The sequence below is a fragment of the Sander vitreus genome, chromosome 12 (assembly GCF_031162955.1).
Source record: "Sander vitreus isolate 19-12246 chromosome 12, sanVit1, whole genome shotgun sequence".
NCBI lineage: Eukaryota > Metazoa > Chordata > Actinopteri > Perciformes > Percidae > Sander > Sander vitreus.
In genome coordinates this window covers 27,734,309-27,756,359 of record NC_135866.1, presented here as the reverse complement: position 1 = coordinate 27,756,359, position 22,051 = coordinate 27,734,309, and the positions used below count along the sequence as shown (strand labels likewise).

General features: G+C 40.7%; 1 protein-coding gene across 1 annotated transcript in view; it reads right to left on the bottom strand.

Annotated features, from left to right (window-relative positions):
* LOC144527113 (cadherin-6-like) overlaps nt 1-17,744 on the bottom strand; it is a 79,394-nt gene extending 61,650 nt beyond the window's left edge. Inside the window, exon 1 of the mRNA XM_078265000.1 lies at nt 17,634-17,744. The gene's annotated coding sequence lies outside the window, so the exon portion shown is untranslated. The remainder of the gene's footprint in view (nt 1-17,633) is intronic.
* Between the last annotated feature and the right edge of the window lie 4,307 nt (nt 17,745-22,051).

Below are 22,051 nucleotides of genomic sequence, written 5' to 3'. Positions count from 1 at the left end.
CCCAGCTCTCTGATGTTTCAAAATACAACACAGAAACACAAACGCAAAGGTCTGAAGACAGCGGTGTGGAGAGAGACGAGAAAAGGGCGTCCAGGTAGTCTGTTGTTACGGAGTAGGCTACAGAAATTATAGGCTCCTGTTATCTAAAAGATTTTCTATGTAATGGCTCAATATTTAAATGATTTTGACAATGTGGATAAGGTTGTTATAGTTCGATGACCATATGTAGGTTATTCATTTGAGCCGGAGTAGGCTACAACGTTGTGGATGAAGAGAAAGAGAGAAAGAGCGTGCCAGAGGGCAGAGGAGGGTCTGCTTCAACCTCCTCTGCCCTCTGGCCGCTGCCACTGAAGGGCTGCGAGGCTCAGGATATTGGTAGTGCTCCCGTGGGTGCTGTGCTGTGGCTTAACACGGTCGACTGTGCCGGTCATCATCAGACAAACATGCAACTCCACCTCCTAAAACATAGCCTAAAACATAGGCTAAACATAGCCTCGCTCACACTGCTGTGCCAAAGACGCACAAGCAAGAAACTGCGGGAGTCTGAGTGGAGAGATATGGGCAAATCCATGTACCTGACATTCAACCTAACCTAGTGGTTCCCAAACTAGAGGGGGCGCCCCCTACAGGGGACCCAGAGTTATGACAGGACACTAAATATAAATAAAGGATGCATGGTTCTGCTGCACTGCTAGCAAAGCATGGACAAGTTTGATTCAAGTCAAGTCAATTCAAAAGGGGCTTTATTGGCATGTGAAACGGACGTTTACATTGCTGAAGCAAGAGTGAAATAAAAACAAAAATGTGCATGCAATAGCCCCGTCTTCCCTGGCATCGTGTAAAGAATAGTTGCGTCCAAACGGATCCATTTGTAAATGACTCAACACGCTACTTCATATTCCAGGCCTATAGGTGGCGCTGTTTCTGCTACAGAAATTCACCAAAAAAACGGAGAAGAAGAGGCGGAGCATGCGCATAAAGCTCGCGTGCTGTATACAAACAGACAGTAGAAGAAGAAACCAAACACAAGAAGAAGATGACGAAAATGGCTAGTGCAAAGAAACCAGAAACTACACAAGCAAGTAGTCCGCCGTTGTTGCTGTTGCTGTTGTTATGAGACGTCGTCGCGGGAGAAGAGGTCGAAGGCTAGAGGTGGAGGGGTGTGGCGATGACATCGTCGATACGAAGTATGCGGCTTCGCCGTCTAAACGAAGACGCAAGGGCGGCGTTTTTCGAATTTTTTCACCCTGGGACCAGGTTTAAAAAAAGTGCGTCTTCAGGCAGCGCGTTACAGGATTCGTTTGGACAAAACGATGCTAAACACGTGCGTTTGCACCAAAAAGTGTTTCCGTGTGGCTGGCCTCTAAGTAACGATCTAGCGTACAGTTTAAACAGAGCTGTGTGACATTGCAACATTGTAATCAAATATATGAATCAAAATAAGTTTAAGTAATATCTACATGAGGGTCAGTGACAAATAAGGGTTGGTATGATGTCCAAATCAGAAATATGCTTTAAACTTGTTAAAACAACATGTTAGATGTTTGGATGGGTCCAAGCTCCCTAACCCTAACCCTAACTTAGTACTGAAGCCTCATTATAACTTCAGCTGAACATATAAATATATCAAAGTTTTACTTTTTATAGATTTATATAGACATAAATGCATTATAACAAAAGGACAACAAGTTGGTTATTTATCTAAAAGAATCTATGAAAGTCACCGCATGAACATACTTTACAGTGACTAGTTTAGAGTAGGAACTCGTTTTCTACCTCCACCCTTTACTCATTATATTCTCTCTGAGTGTGCAAACAATAGACTAAACTTTTGACACATTCGAGTATACAAAGAAGAAACTCAGTGCTCCCTCACACTCGCCTACTTCAAAGTAATAAGAAGGTGTAGAAGTCTCATTAGTGTTGCACTGCAGCGTTTCACCAGAAGGTATTTTCTACTGCAGTGGGCAGTACTAATATGGATTTTGATGTAGTACTGGATGCACCACAGAAATGGCCACTGCTGCTTCCACTGTCTGTGAAAAACAGTGTTTCATAAATGCCCCCGAAATGACGTTAAAGCAGCACATGGAACTGGCTTCATCTACTTGATGTTGCCGAGAGTAGAGAGACAAGAAAATGGTCTCATTGTTTTTAGCAGTGAAAGCCACTGTGTCAGAGATTATACATGACATACTGGAAATTTGCATTCATTGCCTTTTATGATATGGTTGTAGATTCAACATTCTCGCTTTGACTGCTGTTACTGATCATTTACAATATTTATTTGAATGAATGGGTTGATTTTGTACAACTATTGCAACACATTTGAATCCTGTGTCTGTGTTAAAATCAAAGATTGTAACTGTGTGTTTTTAAAGGCTATGGGAATATGCATCAATGTGCATCGGAATAACCGAATCAGAGAGCTTTATAATCATTGTAAGTCTACTGAAAACATGCTCTCAACTTACTGCAGATACACATTGTACTACAAAGTACTGAAAAAAGAGTTCAGGCCAGGTTTTTGAGGTCATTCCGTTTGTTGCCCTTTTTCCATGAAACACAATATTCCGACTAAGCTGTTTACATGGCAAATGAAAGTGAATATTCCACTAATATTCTAATAGTTTTCCAGCGGTGGCGGACTTGTTGGACCGTGCGAACACATCCTCCCTCTTTCATTCCTTCAACCAGCTTCTTGAAAAGGTCGGCGTTGCGATGTTGTGCAAAACCTGTTGATACCCAAGTCTTTCATTGTGTTTAAGAGTAGTTTCTCCTTGCATCCAGAGATGTGGGCTTTTCTTTTGGGCATGCTTCTCTACCGCAGCCTTGCAAATATCATTAGTGTGCAATATCATTACTCTCATTGTTCAATATCTATTACTCATTGAATATGATCACAACTATTGGACAATATTCAAATAATGTGCAATAACCCACACTGCATATCACACTGTACATAACACCATACTTATTTTTTTATATGTATATAGAGTCTCAACTATGCACCTTACCCCCCCCCCCTTTTTTTTTTTTTGCACTACTTATTTTATTCCATGTTGTTATATTTTTTAACGTATATGTTGGCACTGGAAAAGGAATTGCTTTTAATGTCATTGTACATGTGTATAGTGACAATAAAAGGCATTATATTCTATTCTATTAAATTGTTGGCTAGTTAGTCTGTGTACAGAAACCTTAGCAACGCACAGAGCTGACCGTAAGCCAAACAGGTAAAAACTGTCGCAAATTGTCATAAACTGCGGTCATAACCCTGATTGAGACGCATATTCCGAATGCGCTGTTCAAACAATGCTTCTAAAACCTGAATAAAACCGGCATATCCTACTTGTCTTAGTCGAAAAATGCTTTATTTAGAAAAAGGCCTGATGTGGAATATCTAGACGGAATATGCCGTTTACATGACCCATTTCAAATTCTAAATATTGTCATATTCAGAATAATAGTGGGATATTAGTGTGCATGTACTTAATGTGACAGCAAAGTTATTGACTGGAATCAGTCAATTGGCGCTGATACCTAGTTGCAAGGAAGCTACTGATTAACTACTCATTATGATGTGTCTGGGTCTGATTTTATGTAGCACTGTTCTAATCAAGGCAGATAGCATGACATTATTAGCATCATCTAAAAACCTGCCTCCTCATCCCTCCTGTCCCCGCCGGTGTCGACATTAACGGGTGGGTGGGGGTGGGGCTGTACATGCAAAAGCTCTCAACTATGTGTGTCCATAAAGTGACCTACATACTGTATATGGTATCCAGGGTAATAGTTTGGACAATGCAGAGTAAACTGGATCTTTGCTGTGTGCAAAGTAAAGGACATCCGGGCTGTGATGTGAATCATAAAGATTTTAAAGCTCTGAGTTCTCCTGCATTATACTGAAGCCTGTCACAATCAGGCTTTTAGTGGAGTGAAACAGTTCACAGGAACTGACCAAGCATACAACAGTAATGTACATTGTGGATCATGTAATCCCTGACCCCCTGTGCTTGACCCCAACCCACACACACACACACACACACACACACACACACACACACAGGGTGACTCGTTCCCAGCAATTACAATTCCCAACCAGCCTAATCCCCCATGCAACCTGGGCTGCTTTAATCTTAACAAAGGGGAGATAATAGATGTTGAGATGTGTGTGTGTGTGTGTGTGTGTGTGTGTGTGTATGTACATGCGTGTGTGTGTGTGTGTGTGTGTGTGGTTTTTCTATCCATCAGAAGAGACTCAGTTGAAGTTGTACACCCTTGCAGACTTTAAAGTGTGCTCATTTTGTCTCACTCTGTATTTTTTGGGTTAGACATGTAAGCAGGAAAGTGTGGTGTGTGTGTGTGTGTGTGTGTGTGTGTGTGTGTGTGTGTGTGTGTGTGTGTGTGTGTGTGTGTGTGTGTGTGTGTGTGTGAGAGAGAGAGCCAACAAGATCTGGTGATTGTTTCCATGTGCATCAACAACAATTAGTGATAGATAGTGTTGTTGGTACCAGATGGTACTTCAGGATTTACAATGTTACATAACCACAGCAAGGGCTTGGGGGGGGGGATGTTCGGCAGGACGGAGGAAGATGAGAGACCTGACACATCATGAGCAGCTTTTATCAGACACCAGCAGACCCATCACACAGCAGGAGACAGTTTGAAAAAATCATTGACCTGAAATCCTGTATGGTGACGTCCCAGTGTCCTTCGGTGGGGTGGAGGGCACTTCCTCTGGACAGAGGACGGGGACACTTTTAGATTTCACTCAGGCTGCAACTGTCAATTATCTATTCATCTGTCAATTTCTTTCCATTCATTTTCAATATTTGTGTGTGGAAATGTCTTAGAAAATGGGAATTTCTTATTTGAATCACTTACAATAATTTTGGAAGATTGTGCTGAGATGTACATGTTCTTATTTATCTGTTAATTAAATTTTATTATATATATATATATATATATATATATATATATATGTATATATATATATATGTGTATGTTTATATGTATGTATGTATGTGTGTATATATATATATATACATGTGTATGTTTATATGTATGTATGTATGTATATATATATATATATATATATATATGTATATTTTTACATGTTCAAAATAAAAAAATACAACTAACTAGAAAAGTCTCAGAAAGACACCATGTCTAAAATCACTTCAGGAAAGATGTTGCAATTACTGAATTTAAAACAGTGTAACAGTTAAACTAATCAACAGTGAAAACAATGTGAACTGTGAAATTTATTTTTTATTATTTTAATACTTTTCTCGTTTGGACTAGTAATAACCTAAAGCTAAATATTCAGTATTTTTGCTTCACGATTACAACTGGAACGAAAAATCCGCTACACGTTGCAGCACTAGATTACAGTAGGGCTGCACAATATTATGTCATTCTTTTGTTGATGGTGCCTTTTTATATTCAATTCAATGTTCAATTTGTTCAATAAAGGAATGTCGGAAATGATTTCCTTACATTTGTTTTAAATCCAACAAGCAATTTGTTGTATTTTCGCAGAATACTGAAAGCAGCAGAAATGCAGAACTGAGTCCACTTTATTATCTCTTTATGTATCGCCAGTAATTTCGTTATAGTGATATTGAACAAAGTTATCGCAAATCGCATATTTTCCTTATACCGTGCAGCCATAATTTGCAGTGATTCCAGACGAGTGGCAACAACCAACATCACAATTAAACAGGAGAAAGCAGGAGGAAGCTCCCTTGTCTCAAATATCTGCATCAGTCTCTCGCGAGGCTCATTTAGGACGCACTCGCTGATTTTACTACGGCTACCCTCTGTAAATAACATTTCCGCGGTGGCCTTGTCGGACACGATGACAAACATTAGCACAAGGAGCTAATATTTCTCAAGAACTCAAATAGATGGGTAACATCTACTTGTTAAGGTTGTTAAGAGTAAAACTCAACCTTGGTGCTGAAAAGGCTTTCAGTCTCCCGTATAAAAGCCTGTTTTTAAAGGAGTGTCGTTACGAGGGTCTGTGGCGGCGCTGTTTGCAGTGCTTTCATTCACGAGGGCCCGCGATGATGGGAACTCCTGTTTTATGGCTGCCACAAAGCCGAGAAACAGCAGGAACACACATACACAGAGACAATGCCTTTGTCACTCTGCTTTGGAATGCAGCAGTCCATTACTATGCGAATGAGCAAACATCTACCCTACTACTGTGTGTGCTGTGTGTTTACATGAGTGTGATATAGTTAAGAACGGGTGAAAAACACACTGACAGGACAAGGCTCGGTATAAAGAAAGCTTCCGGCTGAGATAAACATCCGAGATGTGGTCCAGTAACTCACTTTGACTTGTTTAACATGGAACATGCAGCTGTTTGTCTACAGTATATCCATTACCTTCTCAATCTCAAGGGATGAATCTAATTTGGAAACAGTTTGGGAGTCTAGTAAGAAATATCTACTGGTTCCAGAAACCACAATCAAATATTTATATTGAGCCAGCTCCAGCTTCCAGGCCACTCGTTTCTATGTCACATCCAAAAGTGACCAATATTGAGCACTCTGGTGAGCATTCAGGCTCAAAACTAGCTGCTTCTATTCACAAACTAACCTTTAAATACACTGGTTAGACATATGCAATAGGGCTGCTCAATTATGGAGAATCTAAATAATAATACTATATATATATAATACTAATAATTTTGGTCAATATTGAAATCACGATTATTTAAAGTGCTCATATTATGCTACTAGCTTTTCCCCTTTCCTTTATCATGTTATATATCTTTTTTGTGCACGTTATAGGTTTACAAAGTGAAAAAGCCCAAAGTCCACCCCAAAGGGACTTACCATCTCCAACAGAAAACACTGTTCACAAACTGCTCCAAACTGCTATTCAAATTTAGTATAAATATCAGGCTATTATTAATACTGTTAAGAACAATTAGAATTAAGGGTACTCATGTGGACAAAAATCAGAAGACTGTGTACACAATCATAGACTTCAACAGTAGCAGCTCGCGCTAGCTGTTCGTGGGTGCGGTACACATTTCCATGGTAACCGCGAGCTCCACCAATCAGAGACATCGCTGTGTGTAGTGTAGTATTTTTTCATAAGATCGCGAATAAAACGTGTTTTTCTTAAAACAAGGTTGATTTTATACTTTGGACTTTTAGCTTCTACAGGAGCATTAACTTTTGTTTTACAACCTCGTAGCTCGTGGTCAGTCTACCTTGGATGGTTTAGACATTATGGCTAATAATCAAAATCCTCATGGAGAAAATGAACGGGATTTTCACTTCCGTAACAACACTGTTGAGCTCTACTGTCTTTATTAATTGATTAAATAACTCAGCCTGTCACAGGCCGCGTAAAACTTTCTAACATGTTCTTGCCAGTCAGTTTAAAGCTCCCAAACAACACTAAAACAGAATTACAGTTGAAATAAGCCAAAAGGTGATTCAAACTGACCACTATCTGTTCATTGGGGTCAGCCCTACGTTCCCACAGCCCAATGGTCCCACAGCCCAATGGTCCCACAGCCCTATGTTCCCACAGACCAATGTTCCCACAGCCCTATGTTCCCACAACCCAATGTTCCCACAGCCCAATGGTCCCACAGCCCTATGTTCCCACAGCCCAATGTTCCCACAGCCCAATGGTCCCACAGCCCAATGGTCCCACAGCCCAATGTTCCCACAGCCCAATGGTCCCACAGCCCAATGTTCCCACAGCCCAATGGTCCCACAGCCCAATGGTCCCACAGACCAATGGTCCCACAGCCCAATGGTCCCACAGCCCAATGTTCCCACAGCCCAATGTTCCCACAGCCCAATGGTTCCACAGACCAAAGTTCCCACAGACCAAGGTTCCCACAGACCAAGGTTCCCACAGACCAAGGTTCCCACAGCCCTATGTTCCCACATTTCTAAGATTTTTCTTAAAATTAGGCCCTATGTTAGGGTTAGGGTTACATTCCATCTGTAGTCCATTGCTACTGGATAATAGCTTGGGTATAATTGGCTACCAAATGGGGAGAAAGGGGGATAAAATCTGATACAAATTTATGAAAAAGGAAATGTGGGAACATAGGGCCTAATTTTGGAAAGAAATCTTAGAAATGTGGGAACATAGGGCTATGGGAACATAGGCACGCTCCCTCTTCATTAAGATACTGGGTAATTAACATATGACTGACATATAAATAAAAGACTTATGGTTCCATCTCCACCATTGCTACCAAAATATACAGTATTTTCTATTTAAAGTATCGCACAGAGGAATACACTGAAGATAATAAAAAACTGGGCCAGAAAACGTTAAAGAAAAACTGACAGTCCACCTGGAGCATGGTAATAAAGGCCCTCTTTGAAATACAGCTTCTTTTATTATACTGTTTGATCGCAGCAGCATGTCCTGTCCAATCCAATCCAATGAAAGCGAAACAATCAAAAAAAAAAGGAATCAAACTGAACCCTTGTCTTGGTGCTGTTACTGTTAAACGTTCTCCACAGCCCCCCTGGAGACAGATGCTGGGAAATACAATTAACCACAGGTGTGGTTAGTTTGCGACTGATTTTGTTTCTATTAACTATTCTGCTTCACACTATTTTGAGCCAACATTTACACTTTGACTCACCTGCTTCTGCTTCGCCTGTCACCTCCGCAGACAAAGCCCGACGACGCGGAGCACTTCACACCACGTTAACAAGACAAAAGAAGATAATGTAGAACGTTTCCTTGCAAGTGTTTTTGCCTTTGTAGTTTTAACCGCCTAAAAGAGGCTTCAGTTGTCATGTAGTCAAGTTATCACCATCATGAAACCAAAACAGTAACCCTCTGAGGTCTAAGAGTATTAGTAGTAGTACTAGTAGTACTAGTAGTATGAGTTTGCCAAAGTCGTAGGTTATATGTATATGATGTCTGAAATGAAATTTTGTAACGTCGCTTTTTTGAGTGGGAGTTTCGTCAAACATCGCTTGAGGGACGTGCCGGTGCGTCTTTCGTCCTCAGAGGGTTTAAGAAATAAATGTCTCCATTTTGCTTTCTGATTTCTTCTCAAAGGAGAACACAGGACAAGTAAGCATATATATATAGATATGTTGCTGCAGCAATTCAATTTCAGTTGGACTTGAAATGTCTCCACTCCACTCGTGTTGTATTACGTCAGTGTGAAAATAGCCTTTGAACAAGGGGACTACCTTGGCAAAGCCATATTGTGTTGCTGTGATGTACCGGTACTCTCCCCTTCCGTTTCCTTTTTTCGACAAAGTTCTCCTCTTTGTTACCTCAGGTTAGCTATCCGACACTAATTAGATAGCTTGCATGTCGGATCAAAAACAGCCTCTCGTGTGATGTGCAGTCAAAACAGTGAAGCCGTCTTGAGAATTTTCGACATTCTCCCTAACCCGGCTTTGATGAACAGCGATCTACTGTATTTGCAAACACAACGCAGCGGGGCCAGGAGAGCTGTAATTGGAGGAGCTGTCAAGCCAGAGGAGAGGAACGCTGAAGTTGACTTCCAACAACAATTTAGCGGCTCCCTCCCCAGACAAGAATCAGCTGAACACCTGTCAGAGGAAAACGCTGTATTTGATGTGAATGTGTTAAAAAGCTGCCGCTATTCACATGCACACCAATTTGGTATCTGCCGTTGCCTAGAGTTATGGACAGGCGGTGATAGCTATAACTGCTAAGGTTGTCTAATATCACAACCATGCCGTTTCCTCCTTCGGTCTCTTTCCATGCGATTATACACAGCGGTGGTGAAAGAGGTCTGCAGGTTAGAAAACAGACTGTTTGAATCAGCAAATAGTCTGGGGAAAATGTGGACAGGAAATGTGCTTTCCATGGAGAAATAATGATCAAATACACACACACACACACACACACACACACACACACACACACACACACACACACACACACACACACACACTCTGCTGTAGCCACACTTCTGCTACTTAATCCACTCAGTATACCTGACGATGCAGCTAGACCGAATCAGTGTTATCACCCTATACACACATACTCACACACCCCCGCTCACACACATGCATACAGAGCACAAAGACTATTGTCAGGGCAGTTGTCGGATGTCAACGTGAATTAGCACACAGAAACAGTTTCAGGGCTTCATTTGCATCCAGAGCTTCCTAATTAAGTGTGTGTGAGTGGCTGCTCTGTCAGACCACATCATGTACCGCGTGCGTTTAATTCGTTCCGACTGATATCTGATAACAGCATTTCTCTGTTGCTGGTAGGCACGGTGACTTTGTCTGGTGACTCTAACCCTAATGACTTTCCATACAGTTAAAAATCCTCACAGAAATCCAAGCAACTTAGCTTTGTTGTAAATCGTTTTTACAATTTACATTTGAAGCTTTGTGGGAAGAAGCGCTCACAGTCATTGGCAGGGCTGGCTATCGTTCAAAAAATGTTCGATACCGATACCAATACAATGACTTTGAACGATACTTGTTTTCGATACCAATTTTATGAAATCCATTTTAACAAAAAGAAATTACAACATCACGGCACAAATCTTTTTGTTTATTTTTCAGCTCCTACTACGTGAGCCCCGTCTCGCTGTGCGTAACGTGGAGTTTTTCCTGCGTGTCTCTACGACGTGTAACGTTAGACAGCCAATCGCAAGCATTATTAGATCTCGGTAGAAGCATGCTCATTGGCTCACTGACGCTAAAGAGATTTACTCCTTAGGTATTGGAATTAGGTATTGAATGACGAGGCATTTTTTTCAATACTCGATACTTTCAGAGGCAATTCGGTCGATGCCTAAAGAGTATTGAATTCGGTACCCAGCCCTAGTCATTGCTTGAATGTTTTGTCCGTTGCACCAATATTATACACAGGCCTGACAGGTTCTAGTCATACGTCCTTATTTTATATATAATATTCTGATTCCAGCTCCTTAACCCATGTGAATAATTTCTACAAAGTAGTTTCTTTACTGAATGTCTTTGAGTTGTGGACAATTTTTTGACATTTTACCATCTGGAAGTGTTTCAGAGCTGAAAGAAATAGCCTAAATTACGAAGCTTCTGGTAATAATAAGCTAATGAAAGACATTTTATGATCTCACATTTAAAAGATTGATGATGTATGCCTTAAATATGTCTCTGAACTCTTGTGAACAAGCCAAAAATAACCTCAGGTTTTTATTTCGTACAATGGGAACCCCCCCCCCAGTGCCTCTGTCTTCTGGAGAGTTGACTGCTGATAAGATTAAGGTCATCAGAACCTATCATCATATTGATCATTTGTGCCAGTTTAAGCTGATCTTACATCCAAAGGCCTAATTTAAAGGGAGGACACAGGGGAACATGTCCCTTGCACTTTTTTAGAAGGCAAAGATATTTCAGAACGTCCTCTTGGGCTTTGGGCTGTTTTCCCCCATTTTCTGACTTGTTATAGACCAAACAACTAATCGATTGATCGAGAAAATAATCAACAGATTAACCCGATATACGGTGAACAAATATTCTCATTCAAACCCATAGCGCAGCTAGCACCTCAGCAGAAACATTCACAATGTCTTAACCTCCAAATTACACAAGGCAGAGGATCTTGAAACAAGTGAAGATAGGTAGAAATAAATTAAAAAAAATGACATTGTTGAAATGTTATTTTGTACATGTTATTTCAAACAAGCAGTCGGTCCACCGCTGTGCTTCTACATGACACATTCATCAAAATATTTACATTTCTTTGGAAATCATTTATTGTGTCTGTAACTCAGAAGGAACCGCTGCCCCAACAGGTGATAGGCAGTATGTGTGTGTGTGTGTGTGTGTGTGTGTGTGTGTTTAAATTAAAAACTAAGGGCCATCTCCTTGATTTTGTCTGCCTATGATACCAAGATGAATCTGCCAGTCAAGCCAAGGGAACCTAACAAACCGTCCTGTCTGAAAAAAAACTGAAGAAATGTTTCCAGCCAAACTGAAGCTGCCCTCAGTCAGCTTAATGAACACATTAGGCCTGTTTTCAAGCCCCTAATTTGGAATGACACACTAAAACACTTGTTCATTCAGGCTTTTCTGGTCATCTCTGGAGCATTGCTATACTTAGATTCATCCTGAGTTTCAGCGATACAGAGGATTACATGCTTTAATCTTTTTTTGCCTTGGCTGCTGCTGCGCCCTGTTTGTTTGCCTTAACCAAAAAAAGAGAACGCCTCCAGTGTGGTGAGAGTGCTAAAGCAAGGCTTTTCTTTTTTTAACTTTTTTTTTTTTCACCTACAACAAAGAGTAGGGTTAACACTTCTCCTCACTGATGGTTGCAACCGTTTTTGTAGTGATTATGTGCAAATGTTTTCGTGTCCTGGCTTCACGTTATCTCTCTGAACTTTTCACTGCTGAATCACGGACTGCATACTGCATGACTGACTGTGTCCGGGCTTAAGACTAAAGGTGACTGAGCTTTCGCCCGCATGGCTCTGTGGCTTTGGAACGACCCGCCTGAATAACTGAGACTGTTTGTAGCCTTTTCTTCTCCCATAAATCCCTTCCTGACACTTTTCCTTAAGGCCTTGAAACAATTTATAGCATATATCTGTATTTTTTCTTCGTAGACCTGCAAAGATTAATCGATTCGATCGCCAGCTATTTTGATGATCGATTATTCAGTTTGAGTCATTTTTATTTATCTTTTTTTATGAAAAAAAGGACATATTCACCGATTCCAGCTACTTAAATGTGAATGTTTTCTAGTTCCTTCGCTCCTTTGTGACAGTAAACTTAATATCTTTGAGTTGTGGACAGAACAAGACATTTGAGGACGTCGTCTTGGACTTTGGGAAACACTGATCCACATTTTTAACCATTTTCTGACATTTTATAGACCAAACAACTAGTCGATTTATCGAGAAAATACTCGACAGACTGATTAAAAGATAATAAAAATAAGAGTTGCAGCCCTAGTTTCTGAGTTACTCTGTATGCCACTTTATTCCTTTATTTATTTGTTCCTACTCTTTTCATTTGCTACATCTTGTATTATTTTCATCGACGCTCCTAATCCTTCATTCATCACATAGATTATGATCTTTTATTCCTCTTTGTAAAGCATTACACGTTTGACAAGTAAGTGGACCTTGAGTTAAGATTCTTTTGTCAAACTGTTTCCAAGGTCAAGAATGAATTTTCTTGCTCACTAAAAAGCTGAATGAGATATGTTTAAACTGATTTGTTTGCACACTAAGGAGCGAAAAGCAGAAGCACTATTTGAAGTACTAGTTTGTAGGGGTGCACGATTCAGAAAATGTCACGATTTGATATAGATTTTTAGGCTCAAGAGTCGATTCAACATCGATTTTCGACTCAAAAACGATTCTCGATTAAAAAAACGATTCACAGTACGTAAATGTGGTTACTTTTCCCATGTGATTGCAGTAGACATACAATAAAAAAAATAAATTGAAATTTTTTTTTTAATTGGTAGAGCTTGAATCGCGATTCAAATGTGAATCGATTTTTTTGCACAACCCTAGTTTGCTTTATTTATTCTATGTCTCGTGTTTTCCAATATATATATATATATATATATATATATATATATATATATATATATATATATATATATTTATGCTTTTGGTTTTTTACATATTCTGCTGTTCTACAGTGACCACACTGTTTTAACATATTTTTTAAGTGTTAATCACAGTCCACCACCAGTGACAGCCTTCCAAATTCGTGGAGTTTGACAGAGCTGATTATTTTTATTTTTTCCACAGACAAGTAGCCTAGGGGGAAGAGCACTACAGCTCAGACAGCTGACAGAGTTACAACAGCCTTTTTGTCGCCATGTACCTCCAACAAAGTCCACCATTGACGAGTTAAGGACTGGCTTTAGATTAAAGACAGTTTAGGACCAGGTCAGGACCACCCTGGGATTTGCCTTAGAAAAGCGATGTTGCCTCAGAGGTTAAACTTAGGGAAACAAAGTCCCCTATTGTAGTTTTAAGAGTTGATCACATTAGTCACAAACGGGTACATGCAGGTACTGGGGGACAAGCTTCCTGAGCTAACTTCTCTGTCGGTGTCAACGTCACCCTAAGTGGTTTTTACTTTTAATGGACTACAAAGTACACCGGCACAGAGCCATATAATTAGCGGCAAAATAATCCATTCATATTCCTGCTTTTTGGCTAGAACATCTAAAGAGAACTAGACTTCAACTTTTTTACAAATTGGGAAATTGGCAAATTCAGTATTATATTCATCATTAGGGCTGGGTTAAAATAATCGCTTCTCCAATTAAAATCTTTGATTTTTGTTTGGATGATCTGATATTGATTAATAAGATCCCGAAATGAATCTTTAATATATGCCTTTTCACCATGGGATGTATCCGTCATGTTAGTCCTGTTACGTAAAAAGTACTTTAAACAAACTTGTTGAGGGTCAATTCTTTTTAAAGATTATTTTTTGGGGCTTTTCCCTTTATTGTGTAGAAACAGTGGATAGACACGAAAGGGGGAGAGAGATGGGGGATGACACGCAGCAAAGGACAGCAGGTCGGATTTGAACCGGCACCGCTGCAGGACTCAGCCAACATGGGGCGCACGCTCTCACTGAGTGAGCTACAGGCCGGTCCGTTGAGGGTCAGTTCTTAATGGAAACATTGACTTGTCAAAAATATTTGAGGGTTGCTTCTTGCTTGTACAATTTACAGCAGAAGTTCTCTGAGTATCTCTTTTGTATCCAAGCAAAATTGGTATTGTAAATGAAATTCCCCTAACCTAACTGATCATATCAGTTAGGTCATATCAGGAATGTAATCAAATCGAGACCTTGTGAATCGGCATCAAATAGATTCGGGAAGTCATTGTCGATACCCAGCCCTATTTATTATCCACCAAAAAAACGGTTTCAATTCAATCATAATTCATCGATTAAAAACACACTGGTCACTGCTGCCTGCCAAAGTGTCCTGTTACGGGAGTGAAACACAAACTAAATCTCACAGATGAAAGAAAGATGCTGCACAGTGGATTGGATGCATTCCTAATGTATGACTTTCTCGTCAGGCTAATAGCTATAATGTGCCAACCAGCCAGCAGGCTACTTTTTAGCTCTCGCTGTTTGAAAAGAAAAGTAAGTTCTGGGCCGTTAGGCTGCACAGGGGTCACATCTGAGTTAATGAGAAAGGTTTCGTGAGGACTGACTCAGGCCACGTAATAGGGATGATGGATGCCAGTGTGAAGTACATTTCTAAGGCATTTCCATGCATGCTGGGAAACCCCCAGAATCCTACAAAGTATAAATCAATAGATCTCAACAGGGGTCTTAATTTCCAACCAGGGCTTAGAATTCCAGCGGTCTGTTCAGGGTTTCCACAGGGTGACGAGTTGAAGACTACAGTGACACGCACGCGCAGAACGTACGCTCAAGTCAGCGTCGCTTCTGTGTCTTCGGAGGCACTTTTTTGAGAGACGGGAGCCGACTACAGTGCAATTCCGTATTATTCTACAGAATCAATAAGAGCGGCTAATTTATCAACTCAAATATTCCCATCGGTTTGTGCTGCGGGCCAATGTTGGGTGTTTTCTTAAAAAAACCAAGTCAGTCAAGTGACAACCTATTTCCCTGTTGTTTTGGCTGACTACTTTCAGAGGTATCAGAATGTAATATTAGCAACCAAAGCTGCTTTAAAAGCATTTGACTCCAGATCAAGTTGGACTTTCATTACTGTACCATCAGTGGAGTTTAATGATGGCTAAATGTTGCATTTATAGAATTTTTTTTTTACACCATATGAAAAGTACATTTATAGGCCACATTAAAACAATTCTGAATACCTATGAAAATAGCCAATGGTCATTTACGTATATAGAAAAGTATCTACCTCCAAAAAAAATCTGTCTCTTTTCTTTCTTTGTCACAAAAACTGTTCTTTTCAACACTGCTGCTACACAAACTGCCCAGACGTTGCAAACCCCACCCCACCAGCACGCCAAGCAGGTCAAATCCAACACTGAACAGCTGGATTTAATGCTTCTGTTTGACCCCAAACCTGCTGCCATGAACATTCAAGCTCTTCAGTCTGACACAACACACGTTTAAAACAGAGACAGAGACTCTCATTACCAGCCCACGAAATACAGCAAGCCATCCAACGCCAATATATTTACAGGTAACTCAGACACAAGACAAAGGAGGGAAACACTGGTTGAATTGCATTTCCATTTAAAATATAATGTGGGTAAAAAAAAAATAGGTTTGATATTTTATCTGACTGATGCTACATGGGATGGTAGGGCATGGATGTGAAATTTGAAAACAAATCTCTATAAGTCATATTTCCTCTAAAGGACCTTTTTCACAGCAGACATGTTGACTTGTCATAGTAGGAAAAGCACAGCTGAGATTGATTCATCAAGTGTCCCAGTAAGCTATTTCAGTGAGTCAGCATGCACCATACCAGGGCCTCTCCTAAGTGGAATGCAGCCATCATTAATGGTATTTGAATACACCTGTGCTCTTCCTACTATGACATGTCAACACGTCTGCCGTTAAAAAGGTCTATGAGATGTTATATACCTTCACAAGAGGAAAGACCAAGATGGAGTCCGATAGAGAGAGAGAGAGAGAGAGAGAGAGAGAGAGAGAGAGAGAGAGAGAGAGTTGAAAAAGACAAGAAAATCAGTCGGGGCGGATCAGCATCACTCCGTTCAGCTACAGTCTCTCTTCTGCCTCTCTCACCCCTGTAGGCTACTGAAACCACAGTGACTGAAATAGGCTTCAAGACCAACACCATGGCATTAATGTTGCAAGCTTTTCTCAGTGATGAAGTCGTAAATATTACACTTACTTAGCCACAAGACTCCCTCCAGTTACTGTACACCACACCCAAGTTTCCATGTAACATTTTCGTCGGAAGACAAAAAGCACCAAACCAAGAAAGAAAACTTCGCAAACAAGAAACACACAGCATTACTACGTAATAATAACGACGTAAACGATAAGCCTACAATTTAACGACGTATCTCACTGTAACTGTGTTGAAATAAAAGTTGTAGGTAGCCTACCTATCCACGCACATCCTATCGCCATTCATGATGGCAAGGAGTGATTTTGTATTAAACATTAAGAGAATATGATGACTACCAAGTTACCGTTTAGCATTGTGCTGTCGACAGTAAGACAAGGAGTAGGTCCGCGAGACTTTAACTTTCACACACTACCAGGGACGGAATATAAAGGGTGAAAAGAAAAATGATAGGAATATTTTAAACCAACAATGTCTGGTTTTCGAATATTCACACAGGTTAGTGTTTAAAACTGCGAAGAAAGCGTCATCTAAAATAAAGTTGCTAACTAGCTTAGTGCCAGAATTCATCCTCACTTTTGCCATGAAAACAGCCACTCAGTGCCCGCGTGCCCTCCGTCAACACCGTACCGTACCAGTGACAGGCTGGAAATGACTAGCATTAATGAAATTACAAATCTCTCCAACGAGAAGAGCTTCTAGATGAGCAATTAATACTCCGACCACTGTGGCAACAACATACATTTTTTTTTTTTTTTTTTTAGCTTAATAACGGAACACTTGCTTTTAATGTGGCCTGAAACCGCTGCAGGGACAGTAAGCGTAGAGCCAGTGCCACTTACCGCTGTGTGCCGAGGATGGAGCTTTACAACCAGAACAACCAACAGCGCATCCAACGGAGACGGACTGCTCTCTGCCGGTCCCCTCTCTCCCCTCCTTACTCTGCCCCTCTCTCTCTCTCTCTCTCTCTCTCTCTCTCTCTCTCTCTCTCTCTCTCTCTCTCTCTTTCCCACAGCCCCACTCCCCCACCAAATCAACAAATTGAGGAGTTAAAACGGCTGCTGATTGGTCATTACAGTGCCGTCGGCGATTACAGGAACATGCGCACGCTCACAGGAACACACACACACACACACACACACACACACACACACACACACACACACACACAATGGGCTCAATATTCATCCCAACTCCAACCAACGGCCCTGTTTCAATCAGCCCCTATATTCAGAAGCCAAATGATTGCTCTCTTAAATGAGAACTCTGGGCTATTTAAAAACCTTTCAGCAACAAGTAGCTATGAAATAGCATGTGTTGTTTCTAATTAAATCAAACCCCAAATATCTTCCAAGATCACTTTTGGTGTTTGAAACTTAGGCTAAATCATGTGGACGCACAGACAGTGTTATTGTTTTGTTGTCATTTCTAAGAATTTCCTCATTTTTCAAGCTGGACCTATTTTCCATTTTGGCTGATTTGACACAGTTGAATCAGCCAGTGGGCAGTCGGACTCAATGACCAATCTGATTGGTGGAGTGCTAGCCCTTGACTAGAGAATCAGTGCTTCTTCCACAAGAAGAAGCCCGAGAGCTGACAACGCCAGTATCTTCTTATTACTAGCCATCGTATTTTCTTCCGTTCAGCGAGTAATGACAACAACGATCCTTCTTGACTACTATCAACACTCTCTGATGAAAACAATGACTGACGACGGCGTGCTCCGTGTTTACTAGGTCTAGAGAGATGTTCCGTCATTTCTGGTTTTCATTTTTTGGGCGACAATACAGATTAGCGCCGCCTGCTGTTATGGAGACGTATTACGTCTCGCGCACGCGCAGAACGTACGCTCAAGTCGGCGTCGCTTCTGTGTGTTCCGAGGCACCTTTTTTGAGAGACGGGAGCCGACTGATCAGTCCGACTGCCTTTTCTGCCGACGGTCGGCCGTCGGGTTGGTGTGTCAGAGCCTTTAAAGAAATTCCATTAAACCAGAGCACGTTTTCCTCCCATCCCCCGAATGCCATGTGGAGTAGCCAGACTCTCCTCCGGCACGCTTTGGAGGAAGGTCTGGAAAAGCGAGACTAGTGTCTAAGTGACTAATGTGATTTTTTTAAGCGGGAATGCTGTAATCGGCTGTAACGGACTGCAATTTAATCCTATAGGGCAATTTCTGTCAACTAAAAGTTCTGTTTTTGTCACTGACAGGCTCAGATTATCATTCTAAATGTCAGACAATATTATGGAAAGGATCCCTACAGAGAAGGACCATTTTGTTATAGAGTATGATCCTTTTAGTTAAACATTAAACAGCCTCGAAATCGCCATCACCAAACTCCCCTGACTCTATTATTAAGCTTGTGTTTCATTATAAAATGACAGTTTATTTAAATGGAGTCTGGTGACAGTGAACCTGAGAGGAAGATAGGCTTCTTGGATTTGACTGACATGTTTGCTTGATGAGCATCATCAGTTTTTGCTTTTCCCCTGTCAAGAATCTGTCCATCATGTGCTTTACATGTCGTTTTCGCTCTCTGAATAAATCTTGCTAACCTGAGCAGGTAGCGGTAGCAGGTTTTGTGGGGGAGTAGGGGGACGGCCGACCCAAGGTCCACACTCACCCAACGGCCACATTAAGGGGCTCAGAAGAGCGTTGTCGGTACGAGATCTGTGCTGCCTGCACGATCCCATACGCGCATAAATACGTAATAGAAAACGTGACGGTTTCCCTACACTATTTGTATCACGCATGCGTTGAAACACTTGACGGCTAGGCAGCACTACTGGCGGCTTATAACATTTTATGTTATTCCTTATGCAGTTTGCGGTCTGTTTTACAAAGATATTTAAATTAAGTACTTATTGTCACTGATCCAAAACCGCATACCGACGTCCGTGTACTACGCCTTGGCGACATTGTTATTTTTGTGACATGTAGCGTGGGGATGTTGTGATTGTTTTTAAATGTAGCTTACGCTATGCATTCCGAGTGTTTACGTGGTTGCCAATCCAAAATAATAAAGGAGTTGTTACATGTTACATGAACATACACCATTTTGGTTACATGTGGAATGCAGTCTGAGTCTTTCTGTCGCTGCAAACCTTCAGTTTCCTCCACACTCCCGCGGCGCAAAAGTGCGCAAGCGTGGAACAGACCGTGCAGTCGTAAAATAGGATTATCATTTGCGCGGACATCCTGCGCATGTCGGATTGTGCGGGTCGCGTACCCACAAGCACATCCTCCTATCCTTTAAAAACAAAAACAAATGTAATATCATCTATACATATAAATACGGGCATTGCTATTCTGGTGACATTGTGGTGTTTCTACAGTGTCTTGCTTCGTTTTGCTTTGCTGTTTTAGTGGACTTTTTTTTAAAAAATTCATTTCTTAGAGCGAGTAAAAAAGTTTTTCAAAAATGCTTCTTATTATAATATTATTTAGTTTGACATAAATGTGGGAGTTGCAGAATACATCTGACAAGTCTGGGAAAATAACCCCCAAATATGTCAACAGGGCTTTAAGATTAAAGGGTTTAAAGAGCTATCCATTTGCATTGGCAATGCAATTATATAGCCGTTTTATCCAAAGCATTATTCAAAACACTACAATCTCCTTCACCCACTCATAGCAGAGAGCTACCGTGCAAGGCATTTCAATCAGGAGAGACTCCGTTGCAGATATGCAAACATTTATTAATAAGATATAACCAGTAAGTACAAACATAATATTTTGGAGATTAGAGTCCATTGTAAAGGGGTATCTATACAAATCTAATGTTTAGGAAAACCAAACATATCCCCCAATGGAATCTAGACGCTGGTGGTGGTGGTGAGAAAATCCGAAGACGTAAAAAACGAGCCATCAACCGGGAGAAGACCGAGAACACCGTCAAAAATGCCTGGAGGTAGGAGGGGAGGAGGCGGGTCGCACTCTCGTCTGAAAATACAACTGACAGAAGCAGGAGAGAGAACAGATTTAAAACATGGTAGTATGCTGTGATTGGTTAGAACATAAGTGACCGATTCTAATTGGTATACAGAACCGTAACACCCACTGCCCAGCTGATCAGTTAAAGAGAAGAGAGACAACGTAATAGAAGTCTCCCTGACAGAATTTACGCTGAGCTACCTTAATTAAATCTCAAGGGCTCTTCAGCATATGGACAGGAGGAGCCAGGGATCGATGCGACGTGTTACCCACGGACCTTAGCACATCAACAGCTACAGCGTAGAGTACGGCCTATGGTCTGTATCTACATTATTTGTCTAATAGATGGCCCAATGCCTCAGATTTCACTCAATGGTCTAACATACTTCACAGAAAATGACAAATACGATCTTGCTTTTGATTGCTGCAACAATCATGACCCTGATCCTTAATGTTGAGAGTTGGTGGCTCATTTATTCTGTTCACTGTGTAGTGCCACTTGAGACTGCACAACTGAAAGCACAACCGCTCCAGGTATAGATCCACTGCTCTCATCTATTTCAGCATTTTAGGAACCGCCTGTCCTCCTGTAGCCCTAGTACACCCATCAGCCCTCAGATGATTCTTGAAGTATGATGTTGATACTGTATAAATTTATATATATATATATATATATATATATATATATTCTTTTTATTGGTGTCCTTGTTGGTGTGTTTGGCCTTGTGTTCTGTCTTCGTACATACTTCTCTTATAAAGGACTATTCAGAGCCCAATGACAATTTCCCAATGCCAAACTGGAATGTGCTTTTCATTTGAAGGACAAGCCTGATTCACAACATTTAGAATGATTTTATTCATTTAGGTATCAACAAATCAGAGGTCCACCCATTGCTCCTGAATTTTTCTGAACATTTTTGTATCAGGCCAATTGCTTAGGTCAATCTTTATTAAATCCTAAAGGTCAATTGGGTTGTAAGCGATAGCACAGACATTTGCAAACAAAACAACATCAAACAAAGACACAGCTGTAAAAAAAAAAAGAAAAGAAAAAGGAAACCATTTAAAATTCTGTTGGGAAACAGTTTATCAATTTAATAATTTCACTCAAGTGGGAATAAAATCACATTTGTAAAGAAAAGTTTTGGTTATGGTACAGAAACATAGGAAAGTAAGGCCTGAGGTATACCGTGGTCCGATTTGTTTCTAGTGTGAACGCTATTTTTTTAGATGGTTTGGACTTTCGGACCAAATACAGGAAGTTCTGGCAGGCTATCGTTGTGTTATCAGAGAAGCGTAGCTCCTTAAAGAAATAGCTTAGTGATTAGTGTG